Raw genomic sequence first — 17,607 nt, 5'->3', positions numbered from 1 at the left:
TGTGTGTGTGTGTGTGTGTGTGCCTCTCTTAATGTATTCCTTCCTCTAAACCCACCTTGCATGGGAAAAGACCATAGCAACAAAAAGCAGACTGTTCCTTGTTCATGAATATTAATCAGTAAACTCCCCCTGGGTTTTGAAAAAGGAGGCTCAGACCGTCCCTTCCTACCATCCCAATTGTGCAGGACCAGAGAAGAAAACCTAAAAGTCCTGGGAAAACTGATACAGAGGCTGCCCTGACTAGAGGCCTTCCCAGCAGGGACAAGAAAAACCCCCAGGTCAGGGGCCAGAGAAAGAGGCAGAATCAGCTATTGTTTCTGCTGTGTGTCTCTGAAAGCTAAAGCTTCATGGACCTTTCTGAGCTGCATTTTTGGCTATTTAACCTTGAAAACAAAAGGCTTATTTATTCACACTCACTCACACACACACACAGAGAGAGAGGGGCACACAGGGACATACACAACCCCCCTTCATTGTGGGCTTCTTTTCCTCCACCCCGAGTTGATAGCTGTGACATATGAAGGCAACCTCTTCCAGAAGTCTAAAACCTATAAGGTTCAGAAGGAAGAGTGCCTGCTTTTCAAGATCCTCTCGGATGCAAATCTATTAGATTAGATCCCAGATCTTCCCTTGGACAACAGTTGTAATTCTGCTCACCAGGAAAAATCTGTTGGCTCAGTTCTGGTATGGAAACCAAATTACTTAGAACTCTTCAGAAATATGCTCTTCCTTAATTCTGTCCCCCTTTCATTTTTCTCAGCCCTGACTTTGGGGGGAAAACAAAATAGAAACTTTGTTTGTTTCAAGTAAGCAATTGTGTCAGACCAAAGATCTTGTCTGTGTCTGTGTCTGTCTGCCTGTCTGTGTGTGTGTGTGTGTGTGTGTGTGTGTGTGTGAGAGAGAGAGAGAGAGAGAGAGAGAGACAGACAGACAGACAGACAGACAGACAGACAGACAGACAAAGACTTTGTGTCAATGTTGATTCTTGACAACTTCCTAGACTAGTTCCTGCAGTTTTCAAGGCAAGATTTGGAAGCGGTTTGCTCTTGCTAGGACTGACAGATTGGTCCAAGGTCACCCAACTGGCTAAGGCTGAACGAGAACTCACCATCTCCCATTTCTAGCCTGGTATTTTAACCACTATACCAAACTGGCTGTCAAAGATTTTTCAGAAGTAAAGTAAATTCACATAAAAAAGCCCCCGGAATAGTTTCTCTGTTTCAAAAGGCTGTAACATGTAAACATAAGCCTTTTGCACCTGGCTTCTGTGGGTGAATCTTAAAGAGAAGAGGAGATGCAAGGCTTGCCTCTGCCTATTCTTGATGCTTATAGCGAGTGGTGTTGGGGGTCTCCCGATACTCCCATGTTACACCTCTGCTCCGCGAGCTGCATTGGCTGCCAATTGCCCTCCGGGTGAGATTCAAGGTGCTGGTAATGACCTATAAAGCCCTACATGGCATGGGTCCGGATTACCTACGGCAGCACCTGCTGCCGGCATCAACCTCCCTCCGTCCAGTGCACTCCCACAGAGTGGGCCTCCTCAGGGTGCCTCCGATCAGAGAATGTCGATTGGTGGCCCCCAGGGGGAGGGCGTTCTCTGTGGGCGTGCCAGACCTATGGAACAGCTTGCCGGTTGAGCTCTGGATGGCCCCCGACCTTCGCTCCTTCCGGCGCGATTTAAAAACTTATTTATTTGAACAATCTGGCCTGGTTTGATGGGTTTGGGGTTGGGTCTAATTTTAACATAGTTTTAATCATTGTATTATATTGGGCATGATTATTTAATTCTTTTAACTTCTTTTAACTTTTGTATTTATATTCTGATATTTATTGCCCTGTACACCGCCCTGAGTCCTTCGGGAGAAGGGCGGTATAAAAATTTAATAAAACTAAACTAAACTAAAAACTAAACAATTACCGTATTTTCCGGCGTATAAGACGACTGGGCATATAAGACGACCCCCAACTTTTGAGATGATTTTCATGGGTTAAAGTCTTATACGCCGGAAAATACGGGTAAGTAGGAAGTCAGGGCTGCTTCTCAATTAGGTGAAGGTTTATCAAGAGCTTTTGGCCTCGAGATCAGCTTTGCTCTGCCTCGCCTAAACCTCGTCTCCTTTCGCGTTGGCGCCCCCTTCTACTTCAGCCACATGCGCTGGCTGTTTCAGCCAGGAGCGACGAGCATTGTGGCCCAACACTTCAGGGACGCACCAGGTCTGAAAGAAGGCGGTTCTTTCCATAGGTTAGTTAATGAACAGGGCGGCGGAGGAGTGGGGGGGAAAGAAACGGTCTCAGCCCTGTGCCGCAAGTTTAAGATTCACACACACACCCTCCCCAAGGCCGCCTTCTACTTCAGGGCGGAGGGGCGACCCCGGGCTGCTGAAGCCCCAGCGCCAGCTTTCCGCTGCGGTCTGCCTGTTGCAATTCCCGAGCTGCGCCTTCCCAGGCGGGTGTTGCTGTAGGTTTGCCACGGCACCACACCCTGAAGTCAAACTCCCAGGGTCAGGTGAAGCTTAGCTCTGCACGAACATGTCAGGTCGGCCTCCACCTGGCTTCCTGCGCTCCCTTGAGCTCTCATGCTCGCGGAGCACCAGTGGCTCGGCACACGCTTAATTCCCGCTCCCTTCCAAAAAAAAGGGCTGCTGCCGTAGGACGCCGGTAAGCTGGAGCCTCAGCCTCGGTTGGGCTGGTTGGTTTATTTATGAGGAGGTCGTCTTTTGCCATTCTCGAGCGCTGGATTTGTCCGTTTCCACTAACGTCTCTGCTCCCGAGGATTTACTATTTTCTGGTGTATAAGGCGACTGGGCGTATAAGACGACCCCCGACTTTTGAGAAGATTTTCATGCGTTAAAAAGTCGTCTTATACGCCGGAAAATACGGTATGTTGAGAAATCAAATTATCCAGAAATGACAACAAACTGCAAACAAACAAATGAGGGTGATTTGTTCCCAAATAAGAATCAGTAATACAAGTAAAAAAGAGACTTATTTTCTACAAGGTTGTGTTAAATTCTCTGCAAGCTCACCTTCAATTCATTTGAATTGAATAGGTTGACAAAGCTGGAAAGTGGGCAGAAGACAGCAATCAAAACGACCAGGGCTTTTTGGCCTGGAAAAAGGCAGCTCAGGAGGGACATATATATTGTCTCTCTTTTTCAAAAAAAAGTGGGACAAGAATCCTCCAATAGCCCTGAGTGGAAGGAGATTTAAAAGAAACCAACCAAAGCATTCCTTCACACAGGGTGTAATTAACAGGTGGAATGATGGCCAGCAATCTGGATGACTTTGACTGGGTAAATTCAGGGTAGGTGGGTCTATTGGGGGACAATTGGTCTTGAAAACTCAATCTTCCTCTGGGTTGAGGCAGAAACCTCAAAAGAGCAATTGCAGAAGGACCATGGGACAGGAGTACATCTATACCCTCTGCTTGCAAGTTCCCCAGATGCATCTGGTGGACTACTAGGAGAAGCACTGGTCTAAGATGGGCCTTGGCCTCACGCAACAGGGCTCTTCATATGTTCTCTTCATTTATTCAATATTTGAAATAGCTCTGTTATGCTATTCTTGAGTCTATGCCGTGCCTTGAGGAAAAGAAGTAACTCTTTCCTTGAATAGCATATCGGGTTTAAGAGACAGATCTGTTACTCATTGCTGAATCCCCAGAGACTGTCCACTGACATGTTCTTTGACATCCACCAAACTCTGTTCCCTAATTTTGTACATATTGGAGTATTTAACTGTTTTAAAGAATGAATAGGAAGTTAGATACTGCAAAGCAACGCTTCTACAGTAACTTAGCCTGTATTTCTAATAATGCATTGACATAATGACATAGTGACATAAAGGGTGACAGAGAAACTTGGAGATACCTTTAGCAAAGGATTTCAGCCTAGGGCTTCATTAAGCTGCTACTCAATGGGACCTTTCATTGCAACTCAAACCCAAATTCCAATTGTGCTCCTTGGCCCAAAATGTTGGGGACCCTTGCCCTGATATATGACATTCCAGTTCTATTGGCCCTGAAATGCTCAGCCCTGCCTGCCAGCGAGCAGATGAAACAAGTTGGGCAAATCCATGATATCACAGAGGAGGTGAAATCTGAGCCACGCCTGACTGAGACATTGAACTCCCCTAAGGAAATAGGACTCCACACCCAAGATACTCCAAGGAGCTCAGGAGAGGAAGGCTGAGAGAGCTGTATGTTAACAGTATCTGTGCACTATCCTGGCATCCCAAATCAGCAGAATGTATTCAAAATTGGGAGGCTGAAATGGATTCAGAAGGATGGAATGCCACAACTTCTTGTACCGTATTCTCAGCTAATCTAAAAACATCCCTCCCATTTTAAAACTATTTTTTTAAAAAAATTAGTCTATTTCAGTTACATGCAGTGTTCTCTTCCCTATTTCTTTCACCAGGGCCTCTGAAATGGGATTTCCAAGGACAACAAACCATGAAGATTTGTTACCTCTGGCAAACTTTCTGGAGCAAATAGCATCTCTCTAGTTCCTGTGGGGAGCTTTAGAGAATGTCAGTTCTGCTGAAAAAGGAGAGAGCTGCCATCTTTCTTTGCTCTTTCCATGAACGTCAGCTATTGGGGAACTTCTGTTTCTATATTCTGGGTGAGGCATATGATATCCAGTTTGATCTAATGGTAAAAGCACCAAGGTACAAAGTGGGAGACCGTGAGTTCTAGTCTTGCCTTAGGCTGGGTGACCTTGGGCCAGTCACTCTCACTCAGCCCAAGCCACCTCACAAGGTTTTGTTGTGGAGAAAAACAGGAGGAGGAAGAGTTATTAGGTCTGTTAGCTGCCTTGAGTTACTTACAAAGTAATAAAGGCAGAATAAAAAACTAATAAATAAAAACAAATGAAATAAATTAGGACTACCAGAGAAGCAGGATCTGAAGGGGAAAAGATTGCTTGGAGCACATCTCTTCTGGGGACTGTGCCAACAGATGCAAGGTGCACAACCACACATGCCACAAATCACTTTTTCCTCCTCAAATCCAGATCACTGTCTGGCCCTCCTAGGGGTTAGTCTCTTTTCTTTGTCTTTCCTAGTACTGTGGATTGGGATATTATTGGTCTATAAATGCATTTATTTCCTCCATTCTATCCAGTCCTTCAAGAGGGGCTTGGGAATGTCTCTGACCCTTCGAAACTGTGTTAAGAGAATGCACTTCAAACAAATGGAAGTAGGAGATGCTTCCCATCTCTGAGCTATTTTTATGAATAGAGGTAAGAGTAAAGGTGCTGAGCCTAGTAGAACCATTGCGAGTGCACTCTGCAAATATTATTCATATCTCCTTAAATATTCCCTCTGCCTGAGACACCCTGAAGTGGTGTTCTAAGGACTCCTGAATTTTATCAAGGTGGGTAGGAAACAGAAACAAAAATAAATTGCACTTTTCCCTTTGCTTGTCTTTTTGCTTTCAAGCATGTGTCCAGGGAAAAGGCTTTTAGTATGCAAATCCTGGGCCTCATTTGTACAGTTTTTAGAGGATCCCAAAGTAGAGAAAAGAAAGTAATGGCCCAATCTGGTCTGTTCACATTTAAATTCCACTGAAGTGGGGATAGGATTACTGTATTGCTTAAGAAGAAAATTCAGCTTGACCCAAATTGGCTTCCGATCTGTAATGGGGCCTTTGTTTCCTACTATTCTCCTACATCTTCCACATTGTATGGAGAGAATCCCCTGGGTCTCTCCAACAGACTATCTGATTGACTCCTTTCCACAAGAAGAGTTCCTTAGATATAACCCCATCAGTTGTGCTGAAACATGCAGTAAAACCAACAGCAGTCTTTCAGTTTATAAGCCAGCTGTAATATTTCAGGGCATAGATAAGTAAGTATCCCTGAGTGGGCAAGTAAAGCTAGAGAGCTTTTTTTCAGACTGTTTTTTTTTTTATTGGCCTGCATCTAGTCTCTTCTGAACCTCTGTTTGGCTTCCCTATTTTGATATGTAGTCTTGCTAACCCTCTGCTACTGCATCTAATTTTTCCGGATTCTTCCTTAGCATGACATAAGATGTCTCTAGCTGGGATTAGCCCCAGAGGAATCATTTGTAAGTCAATGAGGTGCCATTCTTAATGCAAAAACAAGTTTTTAAAGCCTGTTACTTTATCTGATTAGCCAAAATCTTTGCAAAATGGTTCTGAATGGGAACATTCTCCTGTGAGATCTTCTTCTGAATGGAATAAAATTGAATATAAAGCATTAAAAGGGCCTCATTCTGAAAAACAGGAGAAGAGGCTCTTTTAGGAGACAGATACAGATGGTAGTCTTGGGGTAAGGATATCTGAAAGGCAGCATGAGTGATAATCAACACAGGGCAATCCAAAAATCCAAAGACTCAGTCAAACCAAAAGTTAAATAATTTAACAACACACAATCCATAGAATCACTGGGATTAAGATTGATTCTGAGTCCCACTTAGTTTGGGGGATGTGTAAATTTGCACTCAAGAGTTTTTAATTTTGTGTGCACTGTGTACCTATAATTCATAAGGTGCTTTCCAATTCTGTTCAGCTTGAGTGGCAAATATTTATATATCTCTGAATTTTCATTCATTCATTTTCGCCCGTCTTTATTTTGATAAATAACTGAAAGTCATGATCATAACTAATACTTTTTTCCTCCTCTTATTTTCCCCAAAACAACCCAATCAGGTGAGTTGGAAAGAAAGTGGTGGCGGGGACAATATCACCCAGCTGGCTTTCATGCCTAAGATAGGGCTAGAACTGCTTCCTGATTCTAGCCTGGCGCCTTAACCACTAGGCCAAACTGGTAAAAGCAATGACATTTTTTTTATTTTGTATCTGAAAAAAATATAGCAGATGAAAATAGAAAGGACAACTCTATAAAATCATTATGCAAGCAAGGAATACTCTCAAATATAGTCCAGGCAACTGGAGATACTTGCTTGCCTCACTCAAATGAAGCTGCAGCCTTTTATTTTTAAATAAACAACTGGTTTCTAATTCAGTAAAAACTTTAAAAACTGCATCTGGCTGGAAACACATTTCTTCCCTACCTGTGTGGTGGCTATGCAGATTAAAGGGGTGCTTTTTAAAATGCAAAATTCTCTGACATGCTTTGTGCATTTTGTCTAAACTTCAGCAAACTGACATTTGTCTCTTCAGCTGTATGGAAAACAAAAATTGCTTGGCAGTGCAGCATCTAGAGCAAATCATTTGGGAAGTGAGCAGATATGCAAGTATTGAGATGCTTTTAAGATATCAATAGTCTCCTTTACTAACAGAGAGGAGTGAAATAGAGTTTGTGCTAGATTGGGTCTGAGCTGGGTTTCCTGTCTTGCTTGAAAAGAGAATTTTGTTATGTATTGGGCTCAGTTGTAACACCACCAGGTTAGCTGGAGCAGCTAACGGCTCTCCAGCAACCCAGACTCCAGGTCTCCAGTGCTGCTATTGGCTATCCCTAGGCGGCAATGGGTTGCTTTAAACCTGTTGGCTGCCACCTAGAGGCCAGGCTATAAATTGCTGCAAGCTGCAGCCCAATTCTCAGTTCAGATCCTGCAAGCAATAAACCATGAGCTTTGTTGAACTCGCCTTGTCTCCTTTCCTGCGTGAAGAACTCACTACACAATACTGGCGACGAGGATGGGATTTTGCTTCTCCAAAAGAGCTGAAGTTCACTAGGGGAGAGGCAGCTCACACCTGGAGGGAAAAGGCATTCCCCCCCCCTACGGTCAGCTAGCAAGCCACGCTAGCGACCACGTGCTCAGTGGATTCAGTCCCTGGGCCTTGGAGAAGCAGGATCAAAAACCACAGGAACCAGCCGAAGACAGAATGCCGAAGGTCGGAAGACTTCACGAATTCGATGTCAAGCATCCAGAGGGATGGCCTTCCTACTTGTCCCAGGTAGAAAACTACATCCGGGCAAGATAAAGTTTTCCCCGCAATTGTTTTTATTGGGCATTGTTGTAGATTGTGATGTTAAAGAAACTAACTTGATGTTGAACATGATAACGGCAGCACGGTTACTGGTGGGACAATATTGGAAGAAGGATAGTTTGCCCACTGTAGAAGAATGGGTGTTTAAAGTTTCGAATCTTGCAGAAATGTCTAAGATTTCTGCTTATCTGAAGGATCATTCACAGGAAAGATATATTTCAGTTTGGAGGAGATGGATAAATTATATTCAAAACAAATATGGGACTAAAAAGTATCATTTAGCTTATGAGTAGATTTTAGTGGGATATTGTTATTGGTACATTGTTTGTAGTTATGTTAAAAGAGAGTTAAAGCGCATTATGAATTTGGTTAATTGTATATTATGCATAATTTTTATTTAGAATATGATTATTGTAACTATAATCCTGTATTTAGCTCTGGGAAGTGGGGGGGGGGAAGTGGGTGGGTTTGGGGTGGGAGGGATTTGGGGATATATTGTAAAATTTTGTTTTTGTAAAACTCTTTAATAAAAAAAAAAAAAAGAAAACTACATCCGGGCAAACCAAATCGCAGAAGATGGACTGAAGGCCGCAACGCTGCTATGCGTGTGCGGCCCAGCCACTTTCGACCTGGCCGAAAACCTCTTCGCTCTGACACCGCTAGAATCAATTTCCTACGCAGACCTCAAGAAGAAGCTGGGAGAGCATTTTCAGCCAAAGATGTCAGAGATTGCCTGGCACTTCACGTTTGATCAGCGAGTGCAGCAACCCAGCGAAACAGCATCAGAATTTATCGCGGCCTTGAGGCAGGCCGCACGCCTCTGTAAATTCTCGAACCTTGAAGAGCGACTGAGAGACTGGCTCATCTGCGGCCTGCGGAACCAAACGCTCCAACAAAGACTTTTTGCCAGACCGAACTTAACATTTTCAGAAGCTCAAGACGAAGTTATGGCAGACGAGGCCACCAGGGGTGCAGTCCAAACAGTCCAGCCCGCCAAAACGATGAAACATGAAGAAACAGTCCACCACAAGGATGCCAAACACTTAGAGGAATCTTCGGAGGAAGAAGATCCTGAAGTCAACAAGCTTCACAAGCAAACCGACGCACAGCAACACAGCAGCAAACAGCAAGAGAACACTTACAAGGCAGTTCTCTTACCAAGATGTAAAGGGTGCGGCGCCAACCATTTTTGCGCCAATTGCAGATTCCGGTCAGCCATGTGCAGGGCCTGTGGCAAAATAGGCCACATCGCAGTGGTCTGCAGAGCTCGCCAGAGGGACCGTCCACCCAAACACCAGTCGGAAAATCCATCCAGAAAGGTACCGGGGCCCAGGGTCCATTCAATGTGGGATTTTGTAGAAGCCGTAGAAGCATATGCCGCACAGGGGTCCGTCGCCCCCTCAAATTTAAACTCAAACTGCAGGTAGAGCTACAAGGAGTCCCTTGTAAAATGGACTTAGACTCTGGCTCTGCTGTCTCCATTATTTCCCAGGACATCTTCAATTTCATGTGCAGGCGCAGTAATAAATGGGCCAAGCTGAGGTCCTCAGACATAATTTTAACTGACTTTCAAAATGCTCAAGTCAAAGTTAAGGGAGAAGCCACCTTGGCGGTAAAATTTAAGGGGTTTTGTGGTCACCTGGATGTCATAGTAGTAGGGGGCCAGAGAACGAGTCTCATAGGACTCGATTGGTTTGATGCCTTAGGCATTCAGATAACTGGTATCAACCGGACACAAGCTGCAAACCTTTCGTCAGTTTGCGAGGACTTTGTAGACGTTTTTGATTTAGCCCTAGGAACATACACAGGACCGCCTATCTCATTCAAGCTAGACCCCAACGTAGTTCCCATTAGGGTTAAGCCAGGAAGGGTCCCTTTTGCCCTCAAACATAAAATTGACTCAGAAATAGACAAGCTTGTAGAACAGGGCATTTTACAACCAGTTGATGGTGGGGAATGGGAAACTCCTATAGTCACCCCGCTTAAGGCCAACAGGGAAATTAGGATATGTGCAGACTATAAATGTACATTTAATAAAGCCCTTAAGCAAAATGCTTACCCTGTCCCAGTGGTCAACCACATTTTAGCTTCCTTGCAAGGGGGTACTATTTTCGCTAAATTAGATTTAGCACAGGCCTATCAGCAATTGCCGGTTGATGAGGCCACAGCCGAGGCTCAGACGATCGTGAGTCACAGGGGAGTTTTCAAGGTTAAGCGTTTACAATTTGGAGTCAGCGTAGCTCCAGGCATTTTCCAGGGGATCATGGAGCGCACACTTAAAGGCATTCAGGGCATCTGCCCTTATTTTGATGATGTTCTTATTGCTGGGGAATCTACAGAAGTGTTAGCCAACAGGCTCAGGGCTGTCCTACAGAGGCTTCGCGAAGCAGGCCTCAAACTAAAAAAAGAGTACCGGTAAATGTAGTATTGGGGTCCCTTCAACAGAATTTCTTGGATTTCAAATTGATGCTAACGGTATTCACCCTGTTGAATCCAAAGTGAAGGCCATTAAAATGGCTCCTAGTCCTAAATCCAAAGGAGAGCTACAAGCATTCTTGGGCCTCCTCAACTTCTACTATGCCTTTCTGCCTAACAAGGCCGCATTAGCAGAGCCTCTTCACAGGCTCTTAGATAAGAAAGCTCCATGGAAATGGACCAGCATTCATGAAAAAAGCTTCCAGGACTTAAAGGCACTGTTGTCAGTTAGATCCACTGTAACTCATTTTAGGGAGTCTAAACCAGTCTGTTTAGCATGTGATGCATCTCCTTATGGGGTGGGACCAGTCTTGAGTCATTTAGAAAATAATGGAACACAAGTCCCTATTGCATTTTATTCTAGGACACTGTCCTCTGCTGAGCATAACTACACTCAAATTGACAAAGAGACCTTAGCCATTGTTGCTGAAATAAAAAAATTCCATGACTATTTATATGGCAGGGACTTCACAGTCTTTACAGACCACAAACCACTGTTGGGACTCTTCACAACAGACAAACAAACCCCCCACATACTTTCTCCAAGAATGTTGAGATGGTCTATTTGCATACACTTTTAAATTGGTTCACAAACCTGGTAAAGAAATGGGCCATGCTGATGGCCTCAGCAGACTCCCACTGCCACTAACGGAACCAGACCCGGCCCCTGCGGCCAGAATTCTGTCCATTCAGGACCTGCCAGAATTTCCCCTTCATGCTGGGGACATTGCTGCAGAAACAGCTACAGATAGAACACTTAGTAGAGTGCTTTCATGGGTACACACGGGGTGGTTAGATAAAAGCCCAGGCTCTGAGTTTCAGAGTTATTTTGTCAGAAGACATGAGCTATCAGCTCACAAGGGGTGCATCCAGTGGGGAAACAGAGTCATAATCCCCTCTTCACTAAGAGACAGGGTTTTACAGTCATTACATGAGGGCCATCCAGGCATTGTCAGAATGAAAGCTTTAGCAAGAAGCTACCTTTGGTGGCCTGGCCTTGACAAGGACATTGAGGCACAGGTACATGGTTGTTATACATGCCAGCAATCTAGGCCTGAGATGCCACATGCCCCAGTTGGGAGGAAATGCACACTCCTTGTTCTAGGATTCACATAGACTACGCTGGGCCTTTTCAGGGGCAGCTCTTTCTCATAGTGGTGGACAGCCACTCCAAATGGCTGGAAGTAATTCCAGTTGCAAATATGACTAGTGCTAGGACCATCCAGGTGCTGAGAAAACTCTTTGCCACACAGGGTTGCCAGATGTCTTAGTTTCAGACAATGGGGCCCAATTCACTGCTGCTGAATTTCAGGCCTTCCTAAGAGCAAATCTTATCAGGCATGCAACATCTGCCCCTTTTCACCCGTCCTCTAATGGTCAAGCTGAACGAATGGTGAGGACCACGAAGGAATCACTCAAACACATCGTAACAGGTGACTGGCATCACAGACTGGCAGATTTTTTACTCTGCCAACATTCTACGCCCTCCATTGCTACAGGCAAAAGTCCTGCAGAACTTCGTTGGCGGAGGTGACTGATCACTAAACTGGACAGGTTGCATCCAGATACCTGTAGAGTGGCAGCAGAAGCCTCTCAACCAAAACCCCCAAGGCAAATGGGCGATTGGGTATGGGCCAGAAACTATGGACATGGGAATCTGTGAGTTCCTGGTAAAATTACCAAATCATCTGGTCCCCTTTCTTATGAAGTGGGGCTGGAGGGAGGGCGAGTTGTTAGACGCCACATTGATCAACTCAGAAAACGGTTTCCAGAATGGCCACTAAGCGAGGACTGCATCATAGGTCCCTCCCAAAGTCCTCAAACTTGCAGCCAAGCCAGCCCATACATGGACTCTCAAGACTCTTCCTTCTTAAGCAATGAGGAACTGGGCTTATTTATTATTTATTTATTTATTTATTTATTTATTTGTTTTTATAGACCGCCCTTCTCCCGAGGGACTCGGGGCGGTGTACAGAGGAAGGAAGAGATACAGATTGAACAATAAAAACAATAGTAAAACAAACTGGGACCCCCAATTAAAGCTATCATGCCAGGCCGGATTGCTGGAACAGGAAGGTTTTTAAATCGCGCCGGAAGGTGCGGAGGTCGGGGGCCATCCGGATTTCGGTTGGTAAGCTGTTCCAGAGGGCTGGCGCACCCACTGAGAATGCCCTCCCCCTGGGGGCCACCAGCCGACACTCCTTGAGCGGTGGCACCCTGAGGAGGGGAGGGGAGCCCAGAAGTGCAACATGGATCCCCTAAAGGAGTAAGCCAACCAGACTTTAACAAACGCTGTGCCAACTCTGCTGATCAGTATGACTCTTGGGTGGGCCAACCTGGAGAGGCCAGCCAGAGAGCATCTAATTCCTTTGACTCAGGTGCATCAAGGGACATTGGTCTACCTGGCCCGATGGGTAAGCTGGTAGACCAGAAAGTGACTGGAACCCCAAGGCGTTCCACAAGGGCACGCAAGCCTCCTTATCTAACTGATTATGTTGTAAAATAAAGGAACTATGATGTTGCCTGTACTGTAACTTGTCACTGTACTGAAACAGTATTGGAGCTATGATGTTAACTGTCTCGTGTGCTATAATGGAAGTCTATTCATTCGGGCTAACTGATGCTATAATGTAATTTGTATTGTTTTGCAAAAGTGGCTATGATGTTAAGTCTTGTAACTTGTACTGTTTGCCAATTATTGCTATGATGTTGTCTGATCTAAGAGAGGAGGGGTGTTATGTATTGGGCTCAGTTGTAACACCACGAGGTAAGCTGGAGCAGCTAACGGCTCTCCAGCAACCCAGATTCCAGGTCTCCAGTGCTGCTATTGGCTGTCCCTAGGTGGCAATGGGTTGCTTTTAACCTATTGGCTGCACCTAGGGGCCAGGCTATAAATTGCTGCAAGCTGCAGCCCAATTCTCAGTTCAGATCCTGCAAGCAATAAACCATGAGCTTTGTTGAACTCACTTTGTTGAACTCACTTTCCTGCGCGAAGAACTCACTACACAACAAATTTTATTGTGTAAGACAGAATTCCCTTTCTCATATCCTTTCTGCAGTCATCTTCATATAACTACAGGTTTACTTATCTGTTCACATTCTAGCAAAATAATGCTTAGGATCATCCAGCACAGATTAGAGCTCAACGTGAAAAAAAGAAATTCCAGATTTCAAGGGAAAGGGTGACGAACACAAGACATTTTTGCTGATGCCTGCTGGATAATAGAGAAAGCCAAACATTACCAAAAATATGTGTTTCACTGATTACAGAAAAGACCTTCAATTGATCAGATCAAGCTGTGGAATGTGCTCAGATAAATCCCAGAACATCTCATTGTTCTCGTAAGAAACCCATACATAGGTCAGGAAGACACAGTACAGACAGAATGTGGTGCCTCGGACTGGCTCCAGGTTGGCAAAGGACTGTGATAAGATTCTATTCTTTCATCTTAGTTGTTCAATCTATACCGTATGCTGTATACTAAGGGAAGCTGGATTGGAAGAAAATGAGTGCACAGATAGTCCTCAGGTTACAACCACTCATTTAGCAACAATTCAAAGTTACATTGGTGCTGAATGAAAAGAACTTACAAGCAGTCTTCAAAGTTGTGGTGACTGCAGTGTCCTTGCAATTACATGATCACAGTTCAGGCACTTGGCAACCAGCTTACAAATGCAATGATTGCAGTGTGTTGGGGTCACTTGAATGCCTTTTGTGACCTTTCCTGCCAGCCTCCCACAAGCAAAGTCAATGGGGAAGTTGGCAGGAGATTGCAAGTTGCTCCCACAAGTTGCTATTGCTTTTCCTGCTTTTTTTCCCAAGCAGCTGCTGGGCAAAATGGGAACTTCATACTCTGTAGCACCCACCTACCCATAATCTATACTATGCACCTGTGGCACCAGCACATCCACCCATACTCCATAGCACTCACCTCTAGTTCTCATCTACCCCTGCGTAGTTCTTGCGTAACAGCCTGCTTGGCTAGAACATGGTTTCAGTCCCCCTTCCCATGTCACAGTCACATGAGGTCCTCATTTAATGACCTGCAGTCCTTGTTTAATGACAGCAACAGGGACCACTAGGATTGTCATCACTGAACTATGCGATCATGTGACATAATACTACAACTGCATTGTTTTGCAACAGAAATTCTGCTCCAAATTGTTGTCATATCCAAATACTTCCTGTAGTTTTGAAATTGGAGGAAGAAACATTAATAACCTGCACTGTGCTAATGGCACTACCCTGACAGTAAAAAATGCAAAGAATCTGCAAGCTGTAGTAACAAAAGTTAAGATACAAAGTGGAAAAAATGGGACCAAAATGAAAGAAAACTAAACTAATGACAAAGGTTCACCGGTCTTAGAAATGGCAACGAAGATATTAAAGTAGTAGATAGGCGTCTGCCTTTTAGGATCAACTATCAACAGTAAAGGAATAAGCAATCAAGAAATATACCACAGACTAGCATTAGTACAGCAACCAGGAATATATTCAAATGCTATGACATTTCTATACCTATAAATATCAGAATCCTGCAACCCCATGACACTTTATGAAAATGAAAGTTGGACTCTGAAGAAGCGGAATAGGAAGATTATTATAATTTTTTATTAAAACTTTTAAACAAGAAGGTAAAAGCTAACACACATCAATGGACAGTAAGAAAGAAAAAAGAAAAAGAAAGAAGTCAAAGAAAAACAGGTAAAGAAGAGGGAAAAATTAAAGGAAAGTTTTTTTAAAAAAATACAAATAAGTCATTTCCCATATTCCTGACAGCAGTTATAAATGCAAATATATTTTGACCTCTCTCTCTAAAATCATATTTCTCTCCTTTTCACAATCTATCATGTCTAATCAACAAAACTACAACTCACAAATTTTTCATCTTTCTGCAAAAGCTTATAAGAGACTTCCAATTAGTAATAAATGTAATGTTTTTTCTCTAATCAAAGAGGTTAATTTATTCATTTCAGCAAAATCTGTCAACTTCACCATCAAGTCCTCCATAGTGGGGCATGTCAGATCTTTCCATCTCTGTGCATAGAGTAATTCATGGCTGTGATCATATATTGAAATAATCTTTCATGCCTTTTTTCTCATTTTTATCTATTAATCCTAAAAGGAAAAGCCCTGGCTTCAGCTGAATATTGTTCTTTAAAATCCTCTGTATCAAAATCTATATTTGGATCCAATTTATTCAGTATAATAAAATCACCAAGTATGATAAAATGTTCCTTCATAAGGTTCACATTTCCAATACATTTGGATGCATTTAGACATTCTAGATCCAGGATGTCAAACTGCCAGCCCATGGGCTGGTTTTCATCATGTGCAGGCTGTGCCCACCCTAGCTCTGGCAATGCGAAAAAAGTCACGATATGTTGCGACACGTCACATGACACAGCGAGTTTGACACCCATGTTCTAGACAGTTTCTCTGGTATCATGTACCAAAAATACGGTACATAATGTTGTAAAAATTCTTTTTTGAGATCATAACACAATGTAAGTAGGATAGGAAGAATATTGCTGCTTTTGAATGTTGATGTTGGAGCATTATCTTACTTTGGACATATTACATCAAGATCTAGCTCTCTGGAAAAGAGTCCACTGCTGGAAAAAGGTGGAAGGAAGTACAAGAACAGGATAGTGAGTAGTAAGCTGGATGGACATAATTACAGTGGCAATGAATGCACAGTTGGAAGACCAGAATGACCAGGTGAGGGAAGAAAATCATGAAGAAAATCTATTTACTGTATATGATTGCTAAGAGCTGAAGATGACTTGATGATCTTCTAGAATAGCTGTAATAGTTGTAATAACTCTTTTGGAGCATGTACAAATCAGGCAAATAATTAAGATGGCCTGCCTCAGTCTTTCCCAGATGCATGGATTTCAACTTTTGGGTCTCTCAATGGCCATCTGGAAAGCATCCAGGTTGGAAAAACATGACCTTAGTTCTGTATTCACTAGAAGCAAAGAAAGCAAATAATACATGTCCTATTATTGTTGCAGGTCATCTTTAGCATCCTTTGGCTCTTGTGAAAGAGAATGGGACATTCTGTAGGTAGGTGACAAGAGCCTTGATTGAATAACTGTGATTTTCTGGATGTAAAAGTGAAGAGCCCACAAGCAGAACCAGAAATTAAAAAGGAAGATGGTAGCAATGCCAAAAGAGGAGAACATCTTTTTAGGAGGGAATTAAAGTTTGTGATGTACAATATCCTTGAAGTTTAGCAATGGAAGGAAGTGTTGCTAGAGAAAGTTTAGCTGTATCCATAGAATGCTTTCCCTGTGCTGGATGTCTGAGGGTGTTTTAAGATGCAAATCTGGGTGGTTTGCATTTTAAAAGGAGGCACATTCACCTTAAATGGGTACACTTATTTTAGAATCATGGCTTCTTCAGCATAAGAAAGAAGCCAAAGGATTTTCCGGAAATTAAAAAAGTAAAGGATACCCACAGTGCACAAAATCAAATCTGAAGTTTCTGCATATTCCCTGTAGTGGGATGAAGGCATCAATAGAGCAGTATTTAAAAGTTGTTTTGAGAATCATCCCAAACTTGCATCTGTTCAGGTGCTGGGGATTATTGTACAACTCCTAGAACTCAGATTGCAAACTCAAGGATCTGGGACAGCTCCAGATTTTGTAAATAAAACACAGATCCCAGTTTGCAAACTTGGCTTATTTTGAACACAATTATCTGTGAGTCCCAGTTCAGATAAGTATTAAGCATTCAGCTCCTAGAGAGTGGTTAGCAATTTGTGCTAACTGGTCAAGCCAAATAAGTGCACATCAACTGCATTTATTATGATGTAGTTTATTTGTCCCAGCGTAGTTGCCCTTTCTCACTGGACCAGGGTCAAAGAAACCTGCATTCATTTTCACTATATTGGTTAAGTTCTGGCCTCTTTAGAAAAAATTCTTTTCTCATGGAAAAAGCCATCTAGAAGACTCAGGGCACAGAGCAGAAAGTACAATGCAATAGCCCAGACAAGTCCCTGAAGTTTTCCTGGTCACATTTTTTGAAGTGGTTTGTCCTCACTAGGGCTGAGAGGGAGAAACTGGCACAGATTCACCCTAATGGCTTTTATGCTTAAGGCAGGACTAGAGTTCCATCTCTCCCAGTTTGTAGCTCAATTCTTAATCTATTATACCAAAGGGATATTTTGATAGTTCCAACCTGGACATAATTGGGAGGATAACAGAAATTG

Source organism: Vipera berus (assembly GCF_964194415.1).
Source record: "Vipera berus genome assembly, chromosome: 1".
Classification (NCBI taxonomy): Eukaryota; Metazoa; Chordata; class Lepidosauria; order Squamata; family Viperidae; genus Vipera; species Vipera berus.
The sequence above is the reverse complement of the archived record's forward strand: the minus strand, read 5'-3'. Positions refer to the sequence as shown.